The following is a 25198-nucleotide window of genomic DNA, read 5'->3' as shown; positions in this document are numbered from 1 at the left end:
ATTGTTTAAAAGCCTTCTACACCACAGCTTTGTTGTTGTAAATATAAAAAACAAAATAAAATAAGATAAAACCACAATAAAATGTCATTCCTGCGTGTTAAAATCCTTCCAAATACAGATGGAGGTAAGTGGTTGGTCTGGAAAGATTTAGTCATAAAATAATATTTTGCTGGACGATACCAGATTAAAGGCAATCTATTTAATCTAAATGCTTCACCTTTAATATTATGATACAATCAAATTTGACTAACAAAAAACACCAATTAATTTATTTCAAACTGAGAAGACTAAAAAGGTGTGAGGAGACAATTCAACGTGCAAAAAGATAAAGAGAGAACTGTAACCATAATTTAGTGATCTTTGTCAAACCCTTGTAGGAATGTTTCAGATGCCATGTTTAGGTAATTTTAGGAGAGATGCATTTAAAAGTTTAATCTGCTGTTTGTATATTGACAACTTTTTGACTAGTTTACTTTTAGTCACTGCTAAACTCCAGAAGGCTATAAAGCAAGTCTTTTTTTTAGAACAAAAAAGCACTTGCTTGGAAGCTCAACAGCTTTCAGTAAGAACCAGTCTAGCAAGACTGAGATGCTGGTCTTTAATGCTGGACAGAAACTTCATGCTCTGGAAATGGCTGAGCACTAAGGCACTTTTTGTGCCTCAGTCAAAAGTTAGTGTGTGACTAGTAATGAGGTAAAGCTTACCTTATCCATAGTACTGGTATATTAAGCAACACATTTCTTTTATTTTTATATCTTGGAGAAATTCCCCATTTATACTAATATGAAACCAAAGATCCAATCTCAAGTAAATTTCCAGTGACAACTTTTTGCTCCAGATTTTTCTCCTCCATTGTAGAACTAGTTATTGGTTGAAATGATGTCTTCTCAAAGAAAGGATTTATGTAGCTTTTCTTGAACTCAAAACCATGTTTAAAATTTTAACAACAATAACTGTAGATCTTAGACTGTGGTTTGACCCTGCAGTGAGACGGAAGGAGGTGCCTCTGCATGCATGCCTTTTTAATAGCTTCTCATAGGAACCCAACTATTGACTGTTGCAAATGCTCATTGATTTTTTAGTCGTCCTCTAATGTTTGTTGCTAAATACCATAGGGGGCAAATGGCAGCTGTGTGTCTACACTTGTCAATAGCCTGTCTTTTCATATAAAGTCACATCTGTGTCAGTTTGTATGCCTTTGCAACTACTCATAATTTCTTTTTATGTCCTTTGTAATTTAAGTAAAAGTGGAGTTTGAAGAGCTGACTAAGATAAAAACTGTTTTCTTTTGCCCAGGAAGTCCGATCAAGAAAAATTGATCTGCCGAATTAGCGTGCTTACTTGCACAACTAGATTGTTATAAGCTACTACAGAGTTTTTGTTTCAAATCTTTCCTTCCCATGGTTAAAAAGATCAATTTAGAAGGTAATATAAAGAGTGCTTAAATAATTCTAAACATTTTTTTAAACTACCCTCAATACTTTATTATTTCATAAAAGGAATTTTTTATTTACATGGAACTATTCCAGTTGTGGTTAAAAGCAAAGTGACTGTTTTCATTGTTCTTTTTTTGTTTTGTTTGTTTTGTTAAGACCGGAAAGATTTTAAAGTTGTTGCACCAATTTCTAACTTTCACGTGTTTAGTGTTTTATTTTTAAATCTCTGCTGGTTTGTAGCTTGCTACCAAACTAGTCTTGTAGGTTTTGTTTTTCTTCCTGGCCCACAAACATATTCTGTACTGGGTATAGAAAGCACAAAGGTGTCAGTTGTTTGTCTTTCAGTGAGCTCAAATCCCTCTGTCTTTGTATTGATACTCACTGAGAAAAAGTTAAATGACTGAGAATTAAAATGATTGACTTACTGACAAAAATGATAATTTGTCCACCTTTTGCTTCATGTTCTCATTTGGACTCCTTTCGGAAGTGTATTACTGTGGTCCCTGGTTTTGTTGGTTCTGGATATAGTCCATTTTAATTGGAAATCTGCTTGTCATTGTTCCCAGCATGCTTGTCTTTGAAGAGTTTGAATAATGCAGGACTCTGTCCTTTATTTCCACTTGAATACGCTGCACTATATCTGTCTGGTCAGCAAAGAGAAAGTGACAAAGACAGGCAGACTCTCAACAACAAGGAAAGAGAGTAACTGAAAGGCAAAGTGTCAGAGTGGAAAAAAGACTTAAAGAAGCTTTGTTAGAGAAAGAGAAATGCGTCAAAAGACATCAGAAGTTCACAAAGTCAACTTCAGGTAAACCTCCAAAGCATACCTAGTAGGAGGTCCGCTTACTTCAAGTAATAAGACAACCAGTTGTAAACTTAATTCGTTTTCTGCATGTGGCTTTTTCAGATTTTTTTGTCTGCATTTTCATTCAAGAAACCATCATAGGATTTTCTCTTTGAAGCACTTTTGATGAGCAGTCTTTGAAAATAGCAGTTTACTCATCCATCACTTTTCATCCCATAATTGAACTCAAACCTGAACATATGAAAAGACCACTGGAAGTTGGTGGCAGAAACATTTAATTCCCTATTGAATCTTATGTAAAAAAAACAAAACAAAAAACAATGGATTTTATTAGAGCTCAAATCTGTGCATTAATTGGGATGTTGTCTATTTTTAAGTTGCAAATGGGTCGACTCAAAAAGGCTCTGACTTCCCTTTGTCCCACCCAATCTGCCCTTTTCTGACCATTATTAAAGGGAGGAGAATGGAATTCAGTTGACTGTTGCAGTTTGGTCTTCATTTCCGCTGCTCAGAATCATACGGCTGACATCAGAGGTTGTTAGTCCAGTGAATATTTTTCTGTGCTTTTACTGTCTATATCTAGAACTCCCTCTTCTTTCTTTACTGCTGTAGGTGGTGCCATATGCATCTCCCTAAACAGGACATATAAAGTTGAGGATTTTAATCATGTAGCCACTTCTGGGTTTGTGGGCTGACATTCAATCTGCCTTTTTTGAAGCCAATATTATGTATTGATACTTCTTGTCACTTTGTGAGTCGCTCTCTGTGAGAAGTGCTATATAAATAAAGATTACTTACTTACTTACTTACTACTTACTTGTCACCTAGAGTGTAGGAAAGCAATATTAAAACAAACAGGCTTTATTGTAAACCTATTGTATTAAGAATATAATTCCACAAAGAGATGATAAGATTTTTTTTCCTTGAAGTTTTAAGAAACTATCTAAAAGTATAATTTGATGGGACATTTAATACGAAAACCTGAAAGATTATCCTGCTTTTTAGAACCACATTTAGTGGCAATTAGGACTCATTTTTCACTTTTACAGCTTCTTTTTAATTCCTTTATCTTCTTCCGAAATCACTTGTACAAAAGGTCTTTTTTCTCTGTTGAAAAGAAATGGTTCAGGTCTGTTTATCTTCCTTTCAGTCCAAATTTCATCTATGCTTTTCTTCTCTTACCTTTCACTTCCTCTTTTCTTCTTAAGAAGTCAAACTCGAATGGCTCAATAGCTTTTAATTGCCATGGTTTTTATGTGGTCTGCTGATAAATAATAGCCACTCAGCACTTCTGTCCACAAGATAGATGCTGCTGATGCTTGTCTGAGAGTTGCAGCATATAGGAGCACACCCCCTGGCTCAAGTAAGTGCAGGTGAAGTAATAAAAGGAAGGGTTTGCTGGGAAAGGGGAAAAAATTTCTGCAGCGGATTTCATTTTCAAGTTGGAAACAAGTTTTTCACACGAGCACACACAAAGACAAATTCAAATCCACATGGACACACAAACAAGCGCACACATCGTCAGAGCGCACAAACGGGTCAGAGAGGAGCAGCAACTTGTTAGAAGCAACCGTTCACTGTGACCAGTTGGTTATGCAGTCTGCCCTTGCTGTTAGGTAGATCAGCATGTGGACTGGCATTAAAAGTGCAAACTGCAGGGTATCAAACGTTTTGCTTCCCTTCTTCCTTTGTTTGGTCCAATTCTAATGTCACAGATCGATCCCAGACATAATTGGAGCCATAAGAACAAAACAAACTTTCCCACTCCAATTTTCTTTTGATCTATTTTCAAACCTTTCCTACTCGTCTTTTAATTTTCATTTTGCTACTTTTAAGCAACAAAAAAAAAAAAAAAAAAAAACAACTGTGTTGTTTTCTATATGAAATAGGTAAAGATAGACAGAAATTTGACTCTGAGTTGTGGGCAGGACTGTTGGCACAAAGTGAGCCTGCCTTCATTTTCCATCATCCCTTTTTACACTCTCTCCTGCTTGCATTCAGCACCTCACAAACTCGACAAAACATTACTGAAGCAATAAAAATGGCGAGCCACAGCGGAGGTATAATGGAGCAGAGCAGGGAGCTTTTTCAAACTTTTTGAAATTACATTTTTTCAAAGCTGTCGATTCACAACAATTCGGATATAGAAATAATCAAACGTAGTTTTAATCTTTTTATTATTTTATTTTTTTTATACAGTATGTCCTCCATCAGGAGAAAAATTATACAAAAACATGTCAGAAACACGATTTTCATCAGAATAGGTCCTTAAAAGTTTCAATATAAATGTCCAAAAGAAAAGAAAAAAGAAATGAATAGAAATGTCCTTTTTAAAAAAAACAATTTGAGGCCACTAGAAAGTAAAGGCAGATGTCAGTTGCATTACCTTCCTGACAGGATAAAGAGACATCTCTCCAAGATCCAACCCTTATAGTATGACTCCCTGTGGCTCACCGCAGCTTTTTGAAAAAAGTAAAATAAAATGAAACCAGGCTTTAAAAGGGCAGGATTTTAAATTCAAATTCTAACTTGGTTAAAAAAGATTTAAGCATTAAATAAAGTACATGAGTTTGCTAATAGTGACCAACTTTTTCATAGGCTTTCCAGGAAGCATTTCATCTGTTTAAAAGCTTTATGTCATTAATCTTAGTTATTTACAAACTCCCTTAAAAATTGCTGACCAACAAGTTGCCAACGGTAAATGTATGACAAAAAAAGGCTATTTGACATTCTGAAGACATGAGTCTCATCCTGAAGGAAATTATGTAAGGATCACAGGAAGTTATGTGATTACCTTGGAACTGAACCATGTCAGAAGTTCACTGAAGAGTTTAATTGCTATCCGTGTGATTGGATTTTGTTAGTCTCACCACGTGATGCAAATTCAAACTCTGAGTCCATGAAAAAGCAATTACTTGCTTTACTGCTTAAGTGTTAAGAGGCTCTCATTATCTAGTTTAAACCATTCACAGTTTTAATTCAGAGGAAACTCTGGTTTGTTGTTTTATTTACTGTCTCACTTTGCAGTTTATCTCCTGTCTGATAAAATGTTTTGGACTAAATATTCAGAGTTTTTGCCTCCAGTTTATTAAGTAAAATGTAATTAATACAACTGCAGCTTAAACGAATGAATGCAGTATTTAAGCAGTAAGGGTAAATCATGAAGCACCGGACACAGTAGATTATCATTAGAATATCAGTTTTGGGATAAAACTAAATTATTAGATTTAGATTTACAATTAAAAAAGAAACAAAAAATAACCAAAACTGTGTTTTTTTTCAAAACTTTACTGTGAATTTTATTATTGTTGATCACTCCCCCCCAATCACATACAGACACTAGTCCACTATATTTGCTACTTTGCGTGATGCTTTTGTTGTTGAAGCTGCAAGCACTTGAGAGGGTGTGAGAAGCTGACAACTGCCTCCCCTCTCATTGTTAAAATGTTGAGAGAAGCATGTTTCAACACAGTCACACTGCTTCCATTTACTGAGCCTCAGAGTGTTTTATTTTTTTATTTTTTTATAGATATTGTTCGTCTCTATGCAAAATGTATCAAGGACTGGACAATAGTATTTAAACTGGAGCCTTTTTTTAAAATAATAATAACGATAATAATGGATTGGATATATATGCACTTTTCCAGATGCTCAAAGCGCTTACAATGTGTCCATTATTCATTCACTCTTCATTCATACTTGGTGATGGTAGAGGCGTGGCTGCCAGTTCGCACCTACGGTCCCTCTGACCATCCCCGGGATCATTCATGCACATTCATGCTGGGAGTCAGTAGCATTAAGGTTCTTGCCCAAAGACCCCTCATTGGGTGGTTTCGACTGCTTGTTCATTCCCCCCGGGAATCAAACCCTGGTTTCTTGCATGTCAGTCCTTCACCTTATCAACTGAGCTATCCAGCCATTTAACCCATGTTGGGTAATTCTCTTTTCCTTTTTTGTAGTTTATTTTGCTGTATGCTTAGGGGCTTAACTTCTCAGTCACTTATGGTTAAAATAATTCAACTCTGCATGTATGTATATTTATTAAAAGAGAAAAAAATATATACTCTTATGTGATGCTTTTATATCAAGCTTCCACCTGATACCAGATCCGTATATATATTTAAAGCAGAACATGTGTTTTTCAGTCTCTTAAAGGCAGCCCTTGATGTACATCAGCCTTGATTACCTGCATTGAGAAACTTTTTAGTTTTTTCTGACCTGAGGGTTATTTCTGCTTTTGTAAAATGGCACTGAATTGAATCCAGAGGAAGAGTTAATAAATGTTAAATCAATATAAGACTGGATCCTGACTAAGAAAAAAAAAGAACATAGTAAATTGCTTGCAGTAGGTTTGTACAGTAAGTGAAAATTTAGCCTGATGATCACAGCTTGCTAATGTACATTGCACATTCTCACTGCAGGTTGCAGACAATATAAAGAGTGGTCAAGGGAAACATCCAGGCCCCAATTCCCTCAACAGGGGCTGCTTGGCAAATTATTCTGCGTTACCGTAGTGATTTGAGTAAGAAAGAGCCATTTATCCCGGTATAGTTGCCAACGCATCCATTGTACTGAATGGAACAAGTGTACATTTTTTTTACCTCACTGATTAGCTCAAAAAGATGTTTATTTCCGACTGGTAAGTTAATTATTTCAAATGTTGACCAGATCTATCGTCACCCTCCCAGAAAAAAAAAAAAAGAACTGCATCAATTTCAGAGACGATATAGGACATATTGACCCCAAATTTGATGAACTTGTATTTTTCTGCATGTTTAGATGATGAATTATATTCTGGGTTGCAGTGTTCTTTTGCAACTCCTGCCATGCTACCTTGAATATATTATTTTTTTGTTATTGGTCTTATTTTTCCCCCCAAAATAGTTGTTTCTGCCCTAGATAAAATACTATCAGCAACTTGACAGCAATTTAAACACATAGTCAAGAACTAATGAATAACATTGATGATCACTGTAGATGCAACGAAAAGTAATTAATAAAAATAATTGAGACAAAGCAGGAAATTATATTGGATCACATTGTGTACTTGTGGTTGTCTTGTCATTTGTCTGTGCACACAATTTTAAGATTGAATAGTTATTTGGCCATAGCAAAGAGATTTGATACATAAGAACACATCAAAATAGCTCAGAAAAAACGTAACATTTGTTTCATGTTAAAAATTAAATTAATAATATTAATAATAATAATTTAGAAAAAAAGAAACTTTAAGCAACATTTTTAAGAAGAATGAATGGTTTGAATAATTTAAGTTAAGGTATTTTTTTTATGGAAAAGATTTATCGACATAAACATATTATGAAGGAAATTGCAAATTAAAATACTTAGATGGTTTAAAATTCCTTCCAAATAAGAAATACTTGTTACAATGTGTTAAAAGGTTTTGTATTCAAAGTGATAATAACGGAGCACAAGCGAGCACAGTCTTGCCTGACAATGCTGTTTATGAAAATCTGTTATGGTTTACAGGCTGAATGTATGAATCTGTATTCATGCAGATGATTGCTAAATGTCCAAGAAGGCCTCCAGATTCAATGAAACATGCAAAGTTGATTCTCTGGTTTAGCTTGAATAAGCAAAGTAATAGAAACACTTTTTTCAAAGCCTATTCTGACTTTTCAAATGCAGCTTTATTTATAAGCAAGGAGACATTTCCTGAGATTTTTAGGAAGTTTATCCTTCAAAAGGAAAAGTTTGTAGTTCAAATGCAACTCTCCAACATTTACAAACATGTTTTTCTCTTTTTCGTACAACTTTCAGAAACTTTCAGGATTTGCTATTGTCACTAGATAAAGCTGTGAATAAAATGACAAAACAATGAAGAATCCTTGCAGGATCTTCTTTTGTAAAGTTTGATTGAACAGATGTGAGCAAAAGCTATTAACAATAATTTCTGTATTTTTGTGATTTTTACCGCCTTGTTACTTTAGTGATAAAAGCATCACACCGCCTCAGTAATTTGTAATCTGCTTCACATTTGTTATCTTCTTGTTATTTTCTGTTTCAGTGGTTTTAACAAGAATTGTTACTCCAACTATTGTTTATTTTTCTTTCTTGTCATTTTATAATTTAGCAATTTAATAGATCCTTTCTTTCTGTTTCACTAACTTGTGTAAAATACGTGTATCTAGGTTTTACACATTACACACTCCAAATGAAATCATAAACAAACAGATCTCAATTCTCATTTTTGTGCCTCCTTAACAATGATTTTTACTGTGTAGACGAACCGCATATATTAATATAAAATGCAAAATCGTTAAATAGAAATGCCACTGTTATATCTTATAAAAGAAACGAACAAAGAAAACATAGTTGAGACCTGAAGCCTCATGTTATGCTACTTAAAAGCAATAATGTTTAATTAATGCTTTTCAGTTAGAAACATGTTTTTTTTTAGACAGAGAAAGACTCAATCATAATCTTTCTTCCTTGATAAAAACCTTGATTTTATGAGATTAATTTTGTTTTGTTTATTTTTTATGCTTCAACTGTACCTCTTGTCATATTTTCGGATGGCTAAGTAGAGCAAAGTACGGTAAATGTTTTTATTTAGAGAAACCATCTTAATCCAAAAAGTAAATGCTATTTCCACGTTAATGTGCATTTGTGCATCTTTCCTGTCTCAGTTGGTTGCTGAATGAATGGGGTACATGCATGGAAACTTGTCAAGTGTGTTTTAAACCAAAAGTGAAGAAAATCTAGGGAAGATAGAGAAACCAGTGATCCAGGTACCTTACGTTTAGGCAGGCATCATTAGGCACTGAAGATTAGTAGCACGATACTTTATTTTTCACGGCTTTCAAGATTAATATAATCTGATCAAAGAACAGCAGGATTTGAGTTACCGTGCTTGTATTTAACTTGTTGTTACAGATTTGAAATCATATGTAGAAACTTGGCACAGCTGTGCTCTATAATATTTCCAACAGGTTTTTAAAAGCTCCTGCTTTGCTACACAGCATCTATACAGAAACAACAACCACCAATTCAAATGCTTAATTCGTTTCAGAAAAAATTATACCCCTCCTGAGAGCAAAAGAACCGTTGTAGTGATGGAAATGTTCCCACCAAGGGAGAATAAATGTATTATATTATCGTAAGCACTGTGTTTTTGTAATTATATAATATGCAAATTTCTATATTCAGTTTCAATGACTTGATGGATTTGTAACTACTTAACATTCAGGGTGTATTCAGGCAAAAACACTGGTAAAATCTGAAAAAAAGTGTTTCTCTCGTGCATAATTGGTTTTTTTTTTATGTTCCCTTATTGAATATTATTTATTCAAGGCTCATCCTGGTTTGATTGAAGACTGGGTTTAAGAAAAGTTAAGACTCTAACATCAGTATTTTTAGTCTTTTTTTCTAGCAATTCCTTACATTTTTTAATTTATTTATTTTTGCATCTTAGATCCTATAGTACACTACTTTGCCAGCATTATTGCTATATTGTTCACCTTCTGCCATTCTCCTTAAGCATTAATGTCAAATGAATACAATTAACATTGGAATATATAGTATGATTTTGACTTTTTCTGTAAAGTTTTTATTGAATTGAATCCATTGTCTGGAAGTTTAAAAAGAGTATTTTTCTTAAAGTGCACAGAAATGCAGAGGCTTGTATCCCAAGAGAACTACATCAATGATAAAGTTCCCACTGTAGTGAGATTCAATAGAAAGAGATTGAGAGCTGCTCCATTCCTCTCTCTCACGCTCCCTTCACTATGCCGGTTATCCCTGAATATCGGAAGTCAAACCTGCAGTGCTAACCTCTGTGTGCTCCCCTTACAAGTATTGGGCTGTCTTTAAATGATGAGAGAGCATGCCAGTGTTCACCTCAAGGAAAGGTGCTAGGAAAAGATAAACTGAGTAATGACTGAGGACATTTTAGAGGCAATTGAAGAATTGGTGTTTGTTAAAGACACACTCAGATGAAAATTGTGTTTCTATCATATTCTTGTGGCATTTTTGTCATGATGGAGGACATAATTTAGGCTTAAGATTACATTTCTAAGTATTTTTTTTTTGTCATTGTTAATCATTTGCTGATGAAAAAAATGCAGTTGGAAAAAGCCTAAAGGAGTCACATGGGTGCTACAGTGGGCGGGGCACAACCTCCCTGCTCTGCACAATGCATCCACTTGTAGACGACTAGATCCATGTGCGTTTTCATTTACCTCATCTAAGCTGACATCTGGCTCAGAAGTGTACAGCTGTATAGTTTCAATATTGTTTTTTTTTGTTGTACCGGCAATGTTAGGTAGGGGGTGTGAGGGCCTGTAAGCTATTGGGAGAGCGTGTGAACAAAGGCATGAAGGGAAAAGTTGGCTTAATCCACACCAACAGTTCTGCTCACAACCCAGACGTGAATTTCTAAGGAACTCCTGTCGTTCTGCAGAAACTATGTCCTAGAAATGGACACAGGTCTATTGATTTTGGCTATAAATGCCATAATCAGAATTAAAAGATCACTGGGAAATAAATAAAAAAGATGATTGGAATGTGACGATAAACCTAATTAGACCATATAGGACTTCTTTAAGCATGTACCTTATTTCTAAATAAAAAAAATTAAATCTTGTTTTAAGGTTGCTTATTTCTCACCTCTTGTGTTGTTAATACATTTGCCATCAAAGCACTACAGGCTCAAACAATCACCACCACACACAATGCAGCAGGTATTGAACTTGTTATGCCCTCTGAACAGCATCTGTGTCAAACCTCAGCTCTGTCTAGCTTGAGCTTCCTCTAAAGCAGGCAGCAGGTCTTTTACACAGGTTAGATTTTTAAGAGAATTTTAAAAAAGTAAATCCTTTGTGTTGCTTTTAAAAAAATAGTGGAGAAAGAATACAAAAATCAGACTTTTGCAACCACAGATTGTATGTAATATCTGTGTTTTAATCGCTGACTTAGATTCAAAGGTAGTACATCCAATCCATTATTTGCTTTTCTTTTTTAAATTATTGTTACCTCAGAAAAAAACGTTTTTTTTCTGGACTGTTGTCTTCAAAAGTCCAACCTGTTGCAAAGCCACATTTCTTCAGCACCAGGGAAAGGGAGGAATGCCTTTATGCCTTTTTTCCCCCCTTGTTTCTCATTTATAGGGCAACCCTGGACTTTCCGTTTTGAATGACACTGTACATAATGACAGTCTGTGAAGTAATATTTTATCATTTGACATTCAATTACAATATTGCTCACTACGCTTACTGAGAGTGACAGAATGCATTAATTAGATGTAGAAAATGTCAAGAAGAAATTCTAAAACCAGCATAAAAATGGTACAATGAGCTACATAAAAATCATCACAAAATGAAGAAAGGAATTGCTGAGCAGCAACATTGACAAGAGAAACTCCAATTGCAAAACACATTTGGCTATTGCTTGTGAGTGCCTTCTGTTTGGTTTAAATGTCTTAATGAATGAAGCAGCAGTTAATTTTGCACATTTATAGCTTCTTTTTTAGGCAAGAAATGTTCAAGTTTAAGCTTGTTATTGTCTCTCCAGAGATAATAAAGTAAGAGAAAACCTTTTATTTGACAATGTGGCTGCATCCGATCACTGCCATTTCTTATCTGATGTTTCATATCTCCACAAAAAGCTGCTACATCTTAGTTTGTGTTATGTGGTCAAATAAAAATGTATTGCCCTTTGCCTGCAAGTCTGGGATATTAAAGCACTTTTGAGCAGAAAGAAGAGATTAAAAAACAGCCCTAAGTTTGGATGTAAGGCAAACTCATTTTTTAAATGAAAAATAATATGAAACAGAGAGATACCAATCAAATTCAATTAAAAGTTTAGTTCCTTCATGAAAGGAAAGTTGAAAATACAAAAAAAACAAAAGAAAAACGTACTTATACCCTTTGAAAGCAACTTTATTAATTAGCCTGCATTTCAGCCCTTTGGTCTTTCTTATATTCTGGAATTCATTTACAAAATACAATTATATAGACCACAAAGAAAACTGTTTCAAATTTTGTAACATGAAACTACAATTTTCTGGGTTATCAATTTGAACTATCTCTGGTTATGTAAATCAGTCAGAAATGTATAGAACAGTTGTTCCCCATATGATGTTTTAATTTCTTAAATGCTTTACATTGTAATGTCTAGTACACCATTTAGACTGAATTTTAATTAGGGTTTCTTTAGTGGAGTTAAATCTAAATGTAATATCTGTTTTTATTAATGACAAGCTTTTAAATACAAACATTAACTACTAAGACAGCTCTTTGGTTCTTTATCTGTTTTTTGTTGTTGTTTTATTTCTTTTTCTTATCACTTTGTGCTCTCAAATGTAACATAACTAAAAGCTTCTTTCTGTCCAAATGCTATTGTAGGTCCTTAAGGAGATTTGCTTTCTAATGCATTTAACACTGTTTGTGTTTTTCCAAATAGGCCATCCATCCATCCATCCATCCATCCATCCATCCATCCATCCATCCATCCATCCACCCACCCACCCACCCACCCATCCATCCATCCATCCATCCATCCATCCATCCATCCACCCACCCACCCACCCATCCATCCATCCATCCATCCATCCATCCATCCATCCATCCATCCATCCATCCATCAATCCTTCCATCCATCCATCCATCCATCCATCCACCCACCCACCCACCCACCCACCCACCCATCCACCCATCCATCCATCCATCCATCCATCCATTTTCTAAATCCGCTTGTTCCTGGTAAGGATCACGGGTTGCTGGAGCCTATCCTAGCTTCAAAGAAAGGCACAGTCTAAAATTAGTTTTTCATTTGTAAAAAGAAGGGAAAGGGCAGTGGGCGGTTTTTGATGTTAGAGGTGATGAATATAGAAGAAGAAATCGATCTGCTGCATCAACACATCAGAAATGGGTTTGGTTAAGCATAAAAAGATAAATACATCTGTGGTAGAGCTGAGCCTGATTCACGCTGTGTAGTGCAGCGGCGTGTGTGCGTTTTGATAGTGAAGTGCGCTTGAGAGAAAGAAAGATGAGCACAGGATGTCTTTCAACCTGTTTCTCACTCACTCTCTCTTATCTGACAGAGACTACGCACACACACACCCAAGAATTTACTAATGGCTGTGTGCCATCCCACTCAAATACCAACTATCTATCATCTGAGATATTTCATACTTTCCAAATTCAATAAGCCAATATGATTTATGTAGGTGGCTTTGTGTTGAGGGTTTGGACAAGACCAGGTAAATTACCTTTGGTTCCTTGCATTGCAATTCAATATTCCTCAAGTATTTTCATCTAATTTATTTGAGATTGTAATTATATACTGAAAATGGTGCAAACAGTTAAATTACTTGTTATAAATTAGTATTTAAACAGTATTTTTCCAATATAACCTGAGAGGTGATGGACATTTCTCCTTCACTCAAATATTTGTGCAGATCACATAATCCATGTGGATGTTTGTTCATCTGCGTGTGCACTCATGTTTATGCAGAGTTTCATCTCTTTTCTAACTTTGAATCTAAACATGCTCAGATTACTGATGCACCAAACTTTGCATAGTTTGCAACTCTAACATAAGAATTAATAAAGCTTGAAACCATTGAGTTGGAGCATAAAAAATTGTGTGGAGGAAATACCTTTCTTATTTTATACAAATGGTTCAACATTTATTAAACTTGCCAATCTTGTCATTCTGGCTTTGTTTTCTTTTTTCTTAAAAACTGTATTTTTTCACCATTAACTCTCGATGACTTCACAAGTTAATGCCTATTCTTTTTTTTTTGTATTCTCATAAACGTTATTCAAACTTTTTGTCAGTTGTTTGGTATATTTTAAAACACACACAATTGGTTTTATATAATCTTCCTTTCTCTAATGTCTTTCATTTTTATTCATATGTCTAGTTTTTAATTTTATTTCCTCCAGCAAAGGGATTCTTTACTGGTGCTTGCCAGAAAATTACAACGGAGTTTTAGGGCCACCAAAAATAAATAAATAGTAAAATTACGAGATTCTAAGTTGTAGATTTACAAGAAAATGACAGGTTCATGACGTAAGGTGACAAATGAACTTCAGGGTGTGTGAATGAAAAGGAAAATAAAGACTGTAGCGGCCCTTTACACCCAAACGTGTCTCTGAGCTCCTTATTTTACACATGAAACTCTGCTTTACTGACACAGAACCCCGGAAAGCCGGCTCCACTGAAAATAATCTGATTTTAAGTCGCCAAAAGGTTCAGAATCTTTGTTTTTTAAACCTATCCAGAAATAAAGCTTCACAAAAGGTTTCACATATTTAATCTTCAAGCTAGGCTCCAATAAACTGAAAACTTTGGTGTTTTTTCCTTGTTAACCTATGACCTTTTTTCTCGTAAATTTATGAGATTTTCTCTTGTAAATTTACGATTTAAAATCTCGTAATTTAACAGTTATGACTTTCTGTCTTGTAAATCTACGACTTAAAAGTCATAATTAAAATTCTCTTTATTTGTAAACTGGCCCTAAAACTCCGTCGTAGAAAATAAACGGCAGGAGCGTAATACTATTTGCATTCTAAGCACACTTGCTAGGAAAATCAGAAACTATTCTTCTGAAGGTTTTTCTCCCACAGTTGGACACACAAAGAATTTAAGTCAAGCAAGCATCCTTTGTGTGTGGTGATGAGTGTGTCTGGATGCATTTTGCATTCAACATTGAGGTGTCTGATTAAATATTTATAAGAATATGATTGGAGGTTTTGGAATGTTTCTGAAAGTCCACAACTGTGAATCTGAGACTTACTTTATGCTATTTTTGATAAGTAGCCTACTTTGTGTGAATTTCATTTTTACATTTTTTATAGTTTGAACTTAGTTATTGTCAAAAAGAGGAGAAAGACTTGTAATCCTTTTTAATCTGTCCAAGGATGGGTTTTTCATCGAAGGCTTATTGTAAGAAAAGTTACATATCCTTGTTTAAAGAAGGGTTTTGCTCTATTTTAAAAAAAAAACCTCAAAATTTGAAGGTCATAAAACAGTGTTAGGTAAAAAGAGAACAAACATTTAAAAGGCATATATCGTGCTTTTCTTAAACCTTCCAGAGTAAAATATATCCATATCCTTTGGAGCACTAAACAATGAATTTGTTTTTAAATATAAATTATTTTCCCAGCTTATTTTCCAACCCGGAAGTAAGACGACTCGATCTCTGAGGTACCGCCTTTCGCTCCTTGTGGGTGCTGCCCATTTTATGACATCATCCTAGAGTTGGCCTAAGCAGCGTGTCTGCGTTTCATCACAAAAACAAACAACATCTGAACTTTTCCAAAGATGGATGTGCATATTGTGTATAAAAAGGAAAGTGTTTAGCTAATCACCGCTAGTTCCACTAAGAAAGTGGGAGTGTGTGTTAGCGGTGCTGGCAGTGTAGACTCTTCCTGGAAGGGGCTGTTCCCCACTTTGTGATGTCACAATATGAGGATCCACTTGTTTTGTGAATTGGGAAGGATTGGTACTTGGAGCGCAGGTTTTAGAGGAATACGCAGAAATGCATGAATGGAGCAAAATACCGATTTGGTTTTGTTTTTTGTGAGGAATGGACATTATAATACAAAGTTGATTTTGCATGAGTTAGGCCCTTTTTAGTTTATTTCATTAATTTTGAATCCCAAGTCACTTGATAAAATAAACTTTTTTACTGGAAGTTAAGAAAAACATGAAGCACTTAGAAAATTGCTTTTTCACCATAACTTTTTTCATCCATAGCAGTTCAGTTATCAAATATCTGACATCAAACTGTGCTTTTATGTCAGAAACTGCCAAAATGCCCTTGAGCTTCTAAGCTGTCACACCAGCCTTTTCATGTAAGTGACGAATCTTTCTGGAATGACTAAACTGTTAGAAGAAGGGGGTCCACAGAGTGCACGACCTTCTATTCCCAACCACTTCCTATGATCACAGTGTTTTTTCTTTCACTGTGTCGGTTTAGTTGTGTTGATCTTAAGATGCTGTTGTTTGGCAAGGACAGAAGTAGCATCTAAATCTATTCTTTAGAGAAAAAAAACAAAAACAAAAAAACTTTTTTTCCTTTATAGGATTAGATGTCATTCCGAAAATGTAAACTTTTTGAATAAACCCAACATTTTTCATTTTTAAAATGAAAAAAGAAGTGACATAAATCACTTCTTTTGAACGAACACATTTATAACTACAATACTTTACAATTAAAGATACAGATTAGTTGTGTTTGTCACTGGATAAATGCTTTAGTGGTATCTAAGTAAATTTGTTGGAAAAATGGTCTTAAAGGACATATGCCTCAAAGAGCATTTGAAATTGTCACAATGAAACGAAAACATGTAAATATTTTGAATTTGCATGTTGATTTCCCATATGAAGGGGACAGATGGAGAGGAGCATCTCCCTCTCTGAGCATGTTTGAAGAGCAGATAGCGAAGCCTACTTCCTTTGTTGATTTAATCGAGGGTTGTTGCTGGAACACAGCCAAGTGAAAATGACACTGTTTTCTGAGAATTTGCAATTCCTCTGAGCGGAAGTCGAACCGGCCAACAAAGCTTATCTTCTTATCTCACCGAGGTTGAGTGAGACATGAGCAGGAGCAAAAATAGGGGGCCTGTTTATGTTTGCGTGGGCGCGAGTGTGTGTATTTAAGTGCCTCGGGAGGTGATTTTAACCAAAAAAATCCCAGCAGCACAGCAGATGAGGAAAACAAATGAGCAAATTTTTCAGTATTCCATGTTAAAAGTGGAGCTCTCGTTCTTTCTCAGCTGGGGGAGGTGTACATGCACACACCTTTGTGCACTGTGCCAGCTTTGGTTTGTGTGTAGGAAAGTCTTGCCAGCCTAAATTGTGCCAGCCATGGGAGTGGAGCTTGTTTGCTATGTAAATTTAAATGCTGAATTACATTGCTAATTTAGCTTATGGACAATGCCTATTTGAAAGAGTTAGAAAAGACTTAGTCAATGTGTCTAATGTTTGCTTTTACACACCTCTTACTTATCTGGAGTATGGGAATTGCGTTTGTATTTAAAATTATTTTTCTTAAAATAGTTTATTCACTAGAAAGCTGTCTAAATGTGTAATTATTGTAATGCTGATTAAATGTTTCCTGTCTCTTAGGCAGGTGCAGAGTCCCACAGAGAGACTGGGCGCAGAGGAAAAAGGTACTGAGCCTGCACACAAACAAAAGCTGCACCTTCATGTCAGGATGCATTAATGAACATCCATATTTTTTTCCCTCCAGCTACAGTGTAATGTTCAATTTAATGGTCTAATGTCCCTTAATGACTACTTTATGTGCACAAGCTTATTGTGTTTCTATCAACCTGAAGCACGTCTAATCAGACAATTAGCGATCATCTTGGGCTAATTTACATGTATGAATTCATCACCATAACTGGCTTTTCTAATAGGAACACAAATGGATTGTCAGAGGGTCATGTGATGGTTATTCATTCACACAAACATCAGCATGCACACACACCACTGTCTGGGTGAACAAACGCAGGAAGCATTGAAGGATGAGAACAGCAATTTAAAAGCAGACCTATTGTTATGGTGCACTTTAAACAGAAGTGTATGCTGCCATCCCTGGCTGCTCTCATTCCAAACCTAAAAGCTGTATAGGTTAGTAAATTGAAAAAAAAAAAAAAAGTTTTAAACAACCAGGGATGAAATATGGCATAAAACTAACTAACTAGAAGCTTCATCATGACTAAAACTGAGTTTAAAAACTTCATTCATTTAAACAGAATGACACCCAATATGAACAGAAAAACTGTGGATACGTAAATTTTCTAAGCTGAGGATGTTTTGCTAACATATTATTTGATTTGATTTATTATTATTTTTATTTCATTAACTGTATGTAATACAGTTAAAAAATCACACAAATGTATTAAACTCATTACAGAAATGATGAAAAAAATACATAAAAAACACAAACAAAAACAAAGACACTCTTCAGTCACATTTGCTTTATTAAATATAGTGATAATTAACTAAAGTCAAGTAGAGCCTGATTTATCGCTTGAAAAGGAGTGAAAAGAAGCGAGCTTATATTTAATTTCATAGTTTTTCATATGTTTAAAAGAACCTTGGAGAAACGTAATTGATGCTCAGATCAATTACCATGCATTTGATATGCACCATCACTAGAGGTGCAGTACTAATTTGAAGTATAGTGTTGTTGTTTTTTAATGTGCATCAAAATTTTCATGATATAGTTTTATGAACAGTTTCCAGTGGTCTTTTAATTAAGATTATTTCATTTTTAGCCAGAGTCAAATAAACTGTGTCGCTTTCTCTGACAGTTTCTTTAGAGTGTCAGGAGTTCATTGGAAAATTCACCTCTGAGTTGTGGGCAACAGAACCTCACCCCCTTTCCCCTCCCTGGACCTCTCTGTTTACACGCTCTCGCTCTCCGGTTAGCATACATCCCTCCAAAATCCAAGCCTAAACGTAGATGTCCTCCAGCGGGAGAAAAATGCTACAAGAGCATGTTAAAAACATCAAAAACTCAAACTTCATCGCAGTGGCTTTTAAAATGGAATGGACTAAAGACTAAACAGCAGTAGAAAACGGAGGTTTAATTAATGAGAAAAAACAATAGGAAGCAAAACAGTTTAAAAGTTAATGGGAGTATTATATATTAGGTATTTAATTATTACTCATTTACATATATTTTGTAATCAAAAGCTATTTTAAAATTAAACCTGTATCTGAAAACGTGCACATTTCTTTCTTTTTGCAAGAATACCCTGTAATCAATAAGAATGTTTTCTATTGACATAAAGAACCATGTTTCTAGTAGAGAGATGAGGGTTTTCCAAATTATTTTTAAATTGCTATTATATAGGTTGCTCTTATAAGATTACATTATATACTGATTTGAATTAGAACATTGCAATCAGAGATTCATTCCTGAAAAAAATGTTTATATAATAAACAGATAACCTAATAAGTAGGCTCTTGCTGGAAACAGTTTTTAATATACTCTGAGTTTACAAATGTATACAAATTTAGCCTAGTTACAAATGAGACAGGTGAAACGTGGGTAAGTGAAAGTGAAAACAAAATTAGCAGGAGGGAAGGTTGAGTAGAAAACAAGAGCCTGAGTAGAATGGAGACATTTCTAATCAATGGGGATTATGGTCTGTGTGCTTGTGTCAGTCCTGATTATTGAAGCAGCGCTGGAAGATGGTGGACATTCAGAACGGTGGCAGACAAATGCAGCTCTCGCACCACACATGTCCACCTGCATCTAATCTGCTGAGATCTTTGCTGCTTCATTATACATTCAATGTTGAATGTGGTTGAGGAAGAACAGATCAGTTAGTGTACACACGCTAAAACTACTTACTCTTGTCATTCTAAAGCTAATGTATTTTTTTTATTCTAAAACCAAATTAGCCATAAAGGAAATGATAAAGACTGTTTTAATAATAATTTAAGTATGGCAACGTTTATTTAGAGTGGGCATCTGGTAACCTGACAAATGTTTAAATGTTTAAAATATTTAAATATTTTATTTGGAACTATTTAATCATTGCAAAGCAATCAAAACAATGCGCATCAGAAAAACAAACTCGAAACAAAGAAAATGCCAAGGCATTTGCCAGTTTATGAAGTTTCGACAGTGTGCACAAAACAACCAACATTCATTAAAAAAAAGACAACTAAAAAACATGTTTTTTTGAAAATTTAAAGGTGTAGTGAACAACTAATAAAGATAAAAGCTGTATGAGTTTTGAAAAAAGGTATTACCGGTACACACAGCCTTAAAAATAAGACATTTTGACATCAGAGACCACTGGCTTCTTTTGAAAAGTAGGGACAATAAAAAGCCACCTTTTTGGTTGCAACTAATCCCTCTCTGTTATGCTTCCTCTGTATTTCTGCTCTTACTCTGTTAGGGCTTCTGTTGTAAACACTCTCAGCAGCCTGTCACTGTTGCAGGCTCTTTGCTAAAAGAGGGGACTTTTTGTATCCTCACAACAGGCTATTCCCAGAAGCCATGGCATTAAAATCAAATGTCCTGATTCAGAGATGTAGCCACATTCAACTGTTCAGTCTGACATTACTTCCTTCCTTTCTGGAGGATTCACCACTTTGACCCAAAGTGAAGTCATTGAACATTTAAACAGATTACCTGCTTCTCAATAATTTACCAAAAAAGGCTTACTTGTTTATAAGAGATGAAGAATTAACTGTAAAAACAATAATTTAAGGACACACTTCGATAAGAATCGTGTTTTTAATGTTTTTATCAGGTTCTTATGGCATTCTTCACATGATGGAGAATAAAGAAAATTAAGATTTAAATTACATTTCTGATTATTTTTGTGCGTCTTACTTTTCCTCGCCGGTGATGCTCGCCATTTTTGTTGCACGGGTGATGTTAGGATGGGGGTGTGAGGGGCCTGTAAGCTTGTGGAAGAGTGTGTAAACAGACAGCTCTCAGCAACTGGGAAGGGAAGGGGGGGCCTCCGTGCTAATGCTCACACCCACAACTCAAAGGCAAATTTCTAATGAACTACTGCCTCTCTGCAAAAACTATGACCTAAAAACAGCTTTTTTTGTGGATAAAAACAGCATTATAATAATTAAAAGAGCACTGGGAACACTTATAAAATAGATCAAAAGATGATCTGAGTGGGAAAATGTGGCAACAAAAATGAGAAGCCCCTGGCAGCAGTGTGCTGACCAAGGCGTGCCTCAACGTGGGCAAATTTAACGTGCTGAGGCACGCCCACTATATGTTATTTTTGTTTTCATCACAGTAAAGGTTGGTATTCAGAAACTCTAAGTGTCTCAGCTTTGAGAAGCTGATACGGCTCCTTCAGTCAGTAATGGTCTGCTCTGTTTAGGAGAAGTTTCTCTCAGTTCTCAGGTGCAGATTGGTTGTGGAGCTGGTTGTAGATTTCTTGGAAACTCTAAATTCTCTTTTCATGTGATCGATTAAAATGAAGTGCTTTTGCTACACCTCCCTTGCTGAGCACCTATTGAGCAATTAGGAGCAGTTTGAAGAGAAAAACAAGTAAGAAAGAGGGAAGAACAGTAAAATAAAAAAAAGGTTCCCAGGAAGAAACCGGCTCTTGTCGTTTGCTTTAAAGCGCCAAATCATCAGTCATTGCACTAGTCGTATATCCACAATCGTGGGTTTAATTTATATTGTTTGGATTTGTTTGCTACTGTCCGCAAGAACTGCGATGAACTTCTGAGCGGAGTTTATACTTTCAAAACAACGCGATCGTCTCCAGGGATCGTGTGTTCGTCCACTTAGCAGGGAATACAGAGGCGGAAAAAGAAGTGAATTACATTCTTAAGTTTAGTGCAAAATATGAGATATAATTATATGACATAAGAGCTGTTTCATTTGTAAACGACAGTCTTGATCAGTCTGCCTTTCTTGTTCCTGTAGCCATAAATTAAAAGGGCTGTTTTTTTTCCTAAAGAAAACAAAATCCTTAAAGCAGGAGTGTAGATTTCTTAAAATCAAAATAAACTAATATTTTACTGGATTAAGAAAAAATTTACGTAGCGAGCCTTAATTTAATCATCTCATGATACACTCTCGAATCCGGTACGTGGCAATGTTGCTCGTGGACACTTGCAAATGCAAAGAAAAATAGGCCAATTGCAGTGACGAAGAAGAATCACATACATTGGGCGGAGTGCAACGCGTTGGACTCCACCTATGTGGAGCCACGTCTCGGTCTGAACACTGCAGCCAGGGATAGATGACAAAAATGCAGAAAATAAAACAAAAATATTCTGTCTTGTTTTTTTTTGTTTTTTCTATTTTTCAACTGGATTGTTGCTATATAAGATCATAGGCCCTTTAATAAATAATCTTGTTATACGAATAATGCAATGTATTCTACATCTAACTCTGTTCTGCATTGTCGTACAATAATAAAAAAGGACAAAGAATGCCAGTTCAACCTTACAACACTGAATAGAAAAGGGGAAAAAAAAATGTTTTCATTAGGAAACAATTCATGAAATATAAGGTACTTTAAGAATGTTCTGCAGGGATTAGTCAGATATTAAAAAAAAAAAAAATGTCAAAAATTTTTACCGGAACACCTTCCTTCAACAGGACAAAGACAAAAATTGAAGATTAAAAAAAAGAATACAAGACAATTTCATTCAGAATTGTATTTTATACATAAATATGCATTTTTTTAGTACAGTTTGAATATGTCTTACCACATGATTTTATGATCCTACATCATCCGTCTGAACTGTGAAATGACTGAAGCAAGGTTGCCTCAGGATCTCAAGCTGTGCAAGGGCTTTAAAACTCAGATGCAGCAAGATGCAAGTCCAACATAAAGCCTCAAAGGTAAAAAGTATGGCTTCTAGGTCGCTCATTACTCTGGTACCCCACTATGAAAAAGCCCACCTTTCTAAAAGCAAACTTTCTGAGTACCTTGGGTAAAAGAAAAATACACAAAACCACCAAAGAAATATATAAATTTTTATTAAATACACGCGATGTTGAGAAGTGGAAAGTTAAAAAATAAATAAAAAAATAGCAATAACGTATCCCAATATATTAAGATTATACTAAATTGAAATAAGAAACATGTGACCGTGCCACTTCTTTTCTGAAAATGACTGATCAACGATGAGTCTACATTTGTCCATTTCACAAAGTTGGGAGTTGAGAATGGCTCATAAACATGAAGACTTAACATTTTTATGTCATCCAAATAAATAACTCATTAATTATTTATTATAACTTTTTAAAGTGACATTTACAGTTGCATAGAAAACATATGTTTGCTTGTGACTCTAGCATAAATCCTTTTAAATTTGATTCTGTCAGGTTAGGTTATATTGACAAGTCCTAATGTATAGTTGTCCAATCTGATATTTCAAGTCCGATTTCCCCTAGATATGAATAAATACACCCCAATTTTTATGTTTTATTTTATTAAATGAAAAGCTTTTATGCTCTCGATGGCCGTATAAAATGACATAGAGGGCCACATTTGGCCCGCGGGCCTTGAGTTTGACACATGTGTTCTAAACTAACAGTTTAAATCAGACTTGCCATCTGTTCATACCAAATTGAAGTTTGTTGGTGATTTTTAGAAGCAAAATCATTGTTTTTATTGACAAAATAAATTTCCAGAGATTTTTTTTAAACATTTGTTTGCTTCATTGAGATTTTTTGTCATTTCTGCTTTTGTGAAAGTTTGACGTATGCAAACTGCATTTGAAATTCACTGATGTAATAACAGTACAGTTAAAGTTTTAAAGAAGCAGGGCAAAAAAAAGAAAATTGGAAAAAACAGTCTTTGGACTTTAAAGTACCCTCTTCTTTTTATTTTTCTCCCTTTTGCTGTTTGTCTGGTGACTAAAAGTAGTCCTTGCTAAGCACCAGGAATACGTCTTCATTTGCTGGTGCAGCTCGAACAGACGGCAGGGACAGAAGAACTTGTCAATCCTTTTGATCCCCTGTATTTGCTTTATCGTCTCTGCACAGCTTATGGTGTTTGATTGTCGCCGTGTTTGTGTCATTTCAACCGATCCTAAATCACAGAAGAGCATGAAGCAGACAGAGAACAGAAAGCACACATGGAGGAAGCTTGTGTTTTTCCCTTCCCCACTGAACGTATATGAAAGGTACAGGAGGATGTGCTGTCATTTCAGTCACAGAGACACAAAAGCCTTTGAGAGAGGAAGATGAAAGCAGAAAATGACTCACCAGAAACACCGGGATACAGGAGCTCAAAAGGTGACAGACAGGGTGGTTTTGAAAACGTTCGCCCAGTTTTTGATTTTGGTCTTGCTTGAGTAAAGTAAGAAAAAATAGAATGAAATTACAAGTGCATGACAAACACACTCCGATACTGTTACCTGTCTGATACTTATTCCAAATTTGGTGACCAAAAAAAAAGAAAAAACGGAAAAAACGTTTTCCTAAAATGTTTCCTTGACAGAGAAGGAACTTTTTTAAAATTTACGGTTTCAATAACAATTAGGCCACCAAATTTTATTATACTACAACAACTAAGGGGATAATACCAGACGAAGCAAATTGTTTTCAAAATTAATCAAATGGTTACTGTAAACTTTTTGTATGTGTCTAACAGTTTATGCCTCCACATCACTCATTACTTTCCAATAATGGAGACGGCGTTGGGCATTATCCCACTTATACCATGGTCATTTACAAAGAAATAAATATTAAGTTGGATATTAAAACTTTACTCTTCTTATTTTTACCATTAAAATTGTTTTTCACAAGAAGCAGACTATTTGATATGTGGTGTAACACGTTGTCATGGTGACGGCTACCAAGCCTGCAGCTGGTGTATAAGGAGAAAACAGTGGAGGAACGTTTTATAAATTCATAATTTTTCTAAATCGCTTTTATTGGAGGAAATGTCTCCCATTAACTCTGGTCAATAAATTTGTACCAACAAACAACTTCTTTCATTAATTTTTGAAAATGAAATTATTTATAAACGTGTTAAATGTTTAATTTCTGGATCTGACTGGCATTTAGATCGGTGCAATACAGAACAGAACAGGGTCAAGTATTCACACAGACCATGATATAAATAAAGATAGTTTACATTAAGCACAAACTATTTTTAGCATTTTAACAAGCTTTACTAAATTACTGAGATAGAATATTCATTAAAAATATAAATGAACAAAAATTAAAAGGCTTTAGGAAAAACCTATTTTTCTACTGAATCCTTTGATTAATGATGCTTCAGTTTATAAATAATTAAAAAACTTTTATTAGCAATGCTTTGGTAAATCTTATGAAATAGACAAAAGTTGAGTTTTTTCAGCCCTCTTCGTAGATTTGCTGTTGTTCTCTGTAACATCCCCTTGTTGCATGACCCAATTTGGTTCTATCAGGAGCTGTCAAAGAGACATCCTATTTTACTCTACTTGTTCACATTCGACACAATATCATTGAGGCTTCAACTCAACATGTTCACGTCTT

The 25198-nt window shown here is 35.0% G+C and overlaps 1 protein-coding gene across 6 annotated transcripts in view; it reads left to right on the top strand.

The window, feature by feature from the left end:
- The window catches only part of tnr (tenascin R (restrictin, janusin)), a 138914-nt gene that overhangs the window by 49142 nt on the left and 64574 nt on the right, over window positions 1-25198 (top strand). For all 6 annotated transcript variants that reach the window (XM_078935139.1, XM_004079342.5, XM_011486829.4 and 3 more), the window contains one exon: window positions 17341-17384. The gene's annotated coding sequence lies outside the window, so the exon portion shown is untranslated. The remainder of the gene's footprint in view (window positions 1-17340; window positions 17385-25198) is intronic.

The sequence above is a fragment of the Oryzias latipes genome, chromosome 17 (genome assembly GCF_053564925.1).
Source record: "Oryzias latipes strain Hd-rR chromosome 17, Olatipes_Hd-rR_3.1".
NCBI classification, from domain to species: domain Eukaryota; kingdom Metazoa; phylum Chordata; class Actinopteri; order Beloniformes; family Adrianichthyidae; genus Oryzias; species Oryzias latipes.
The sequence above is the reverse complement of the archived record's forward strand: the minus strand, read 5'-3'. Positions and strand labels throughout refer to the sequence as shown.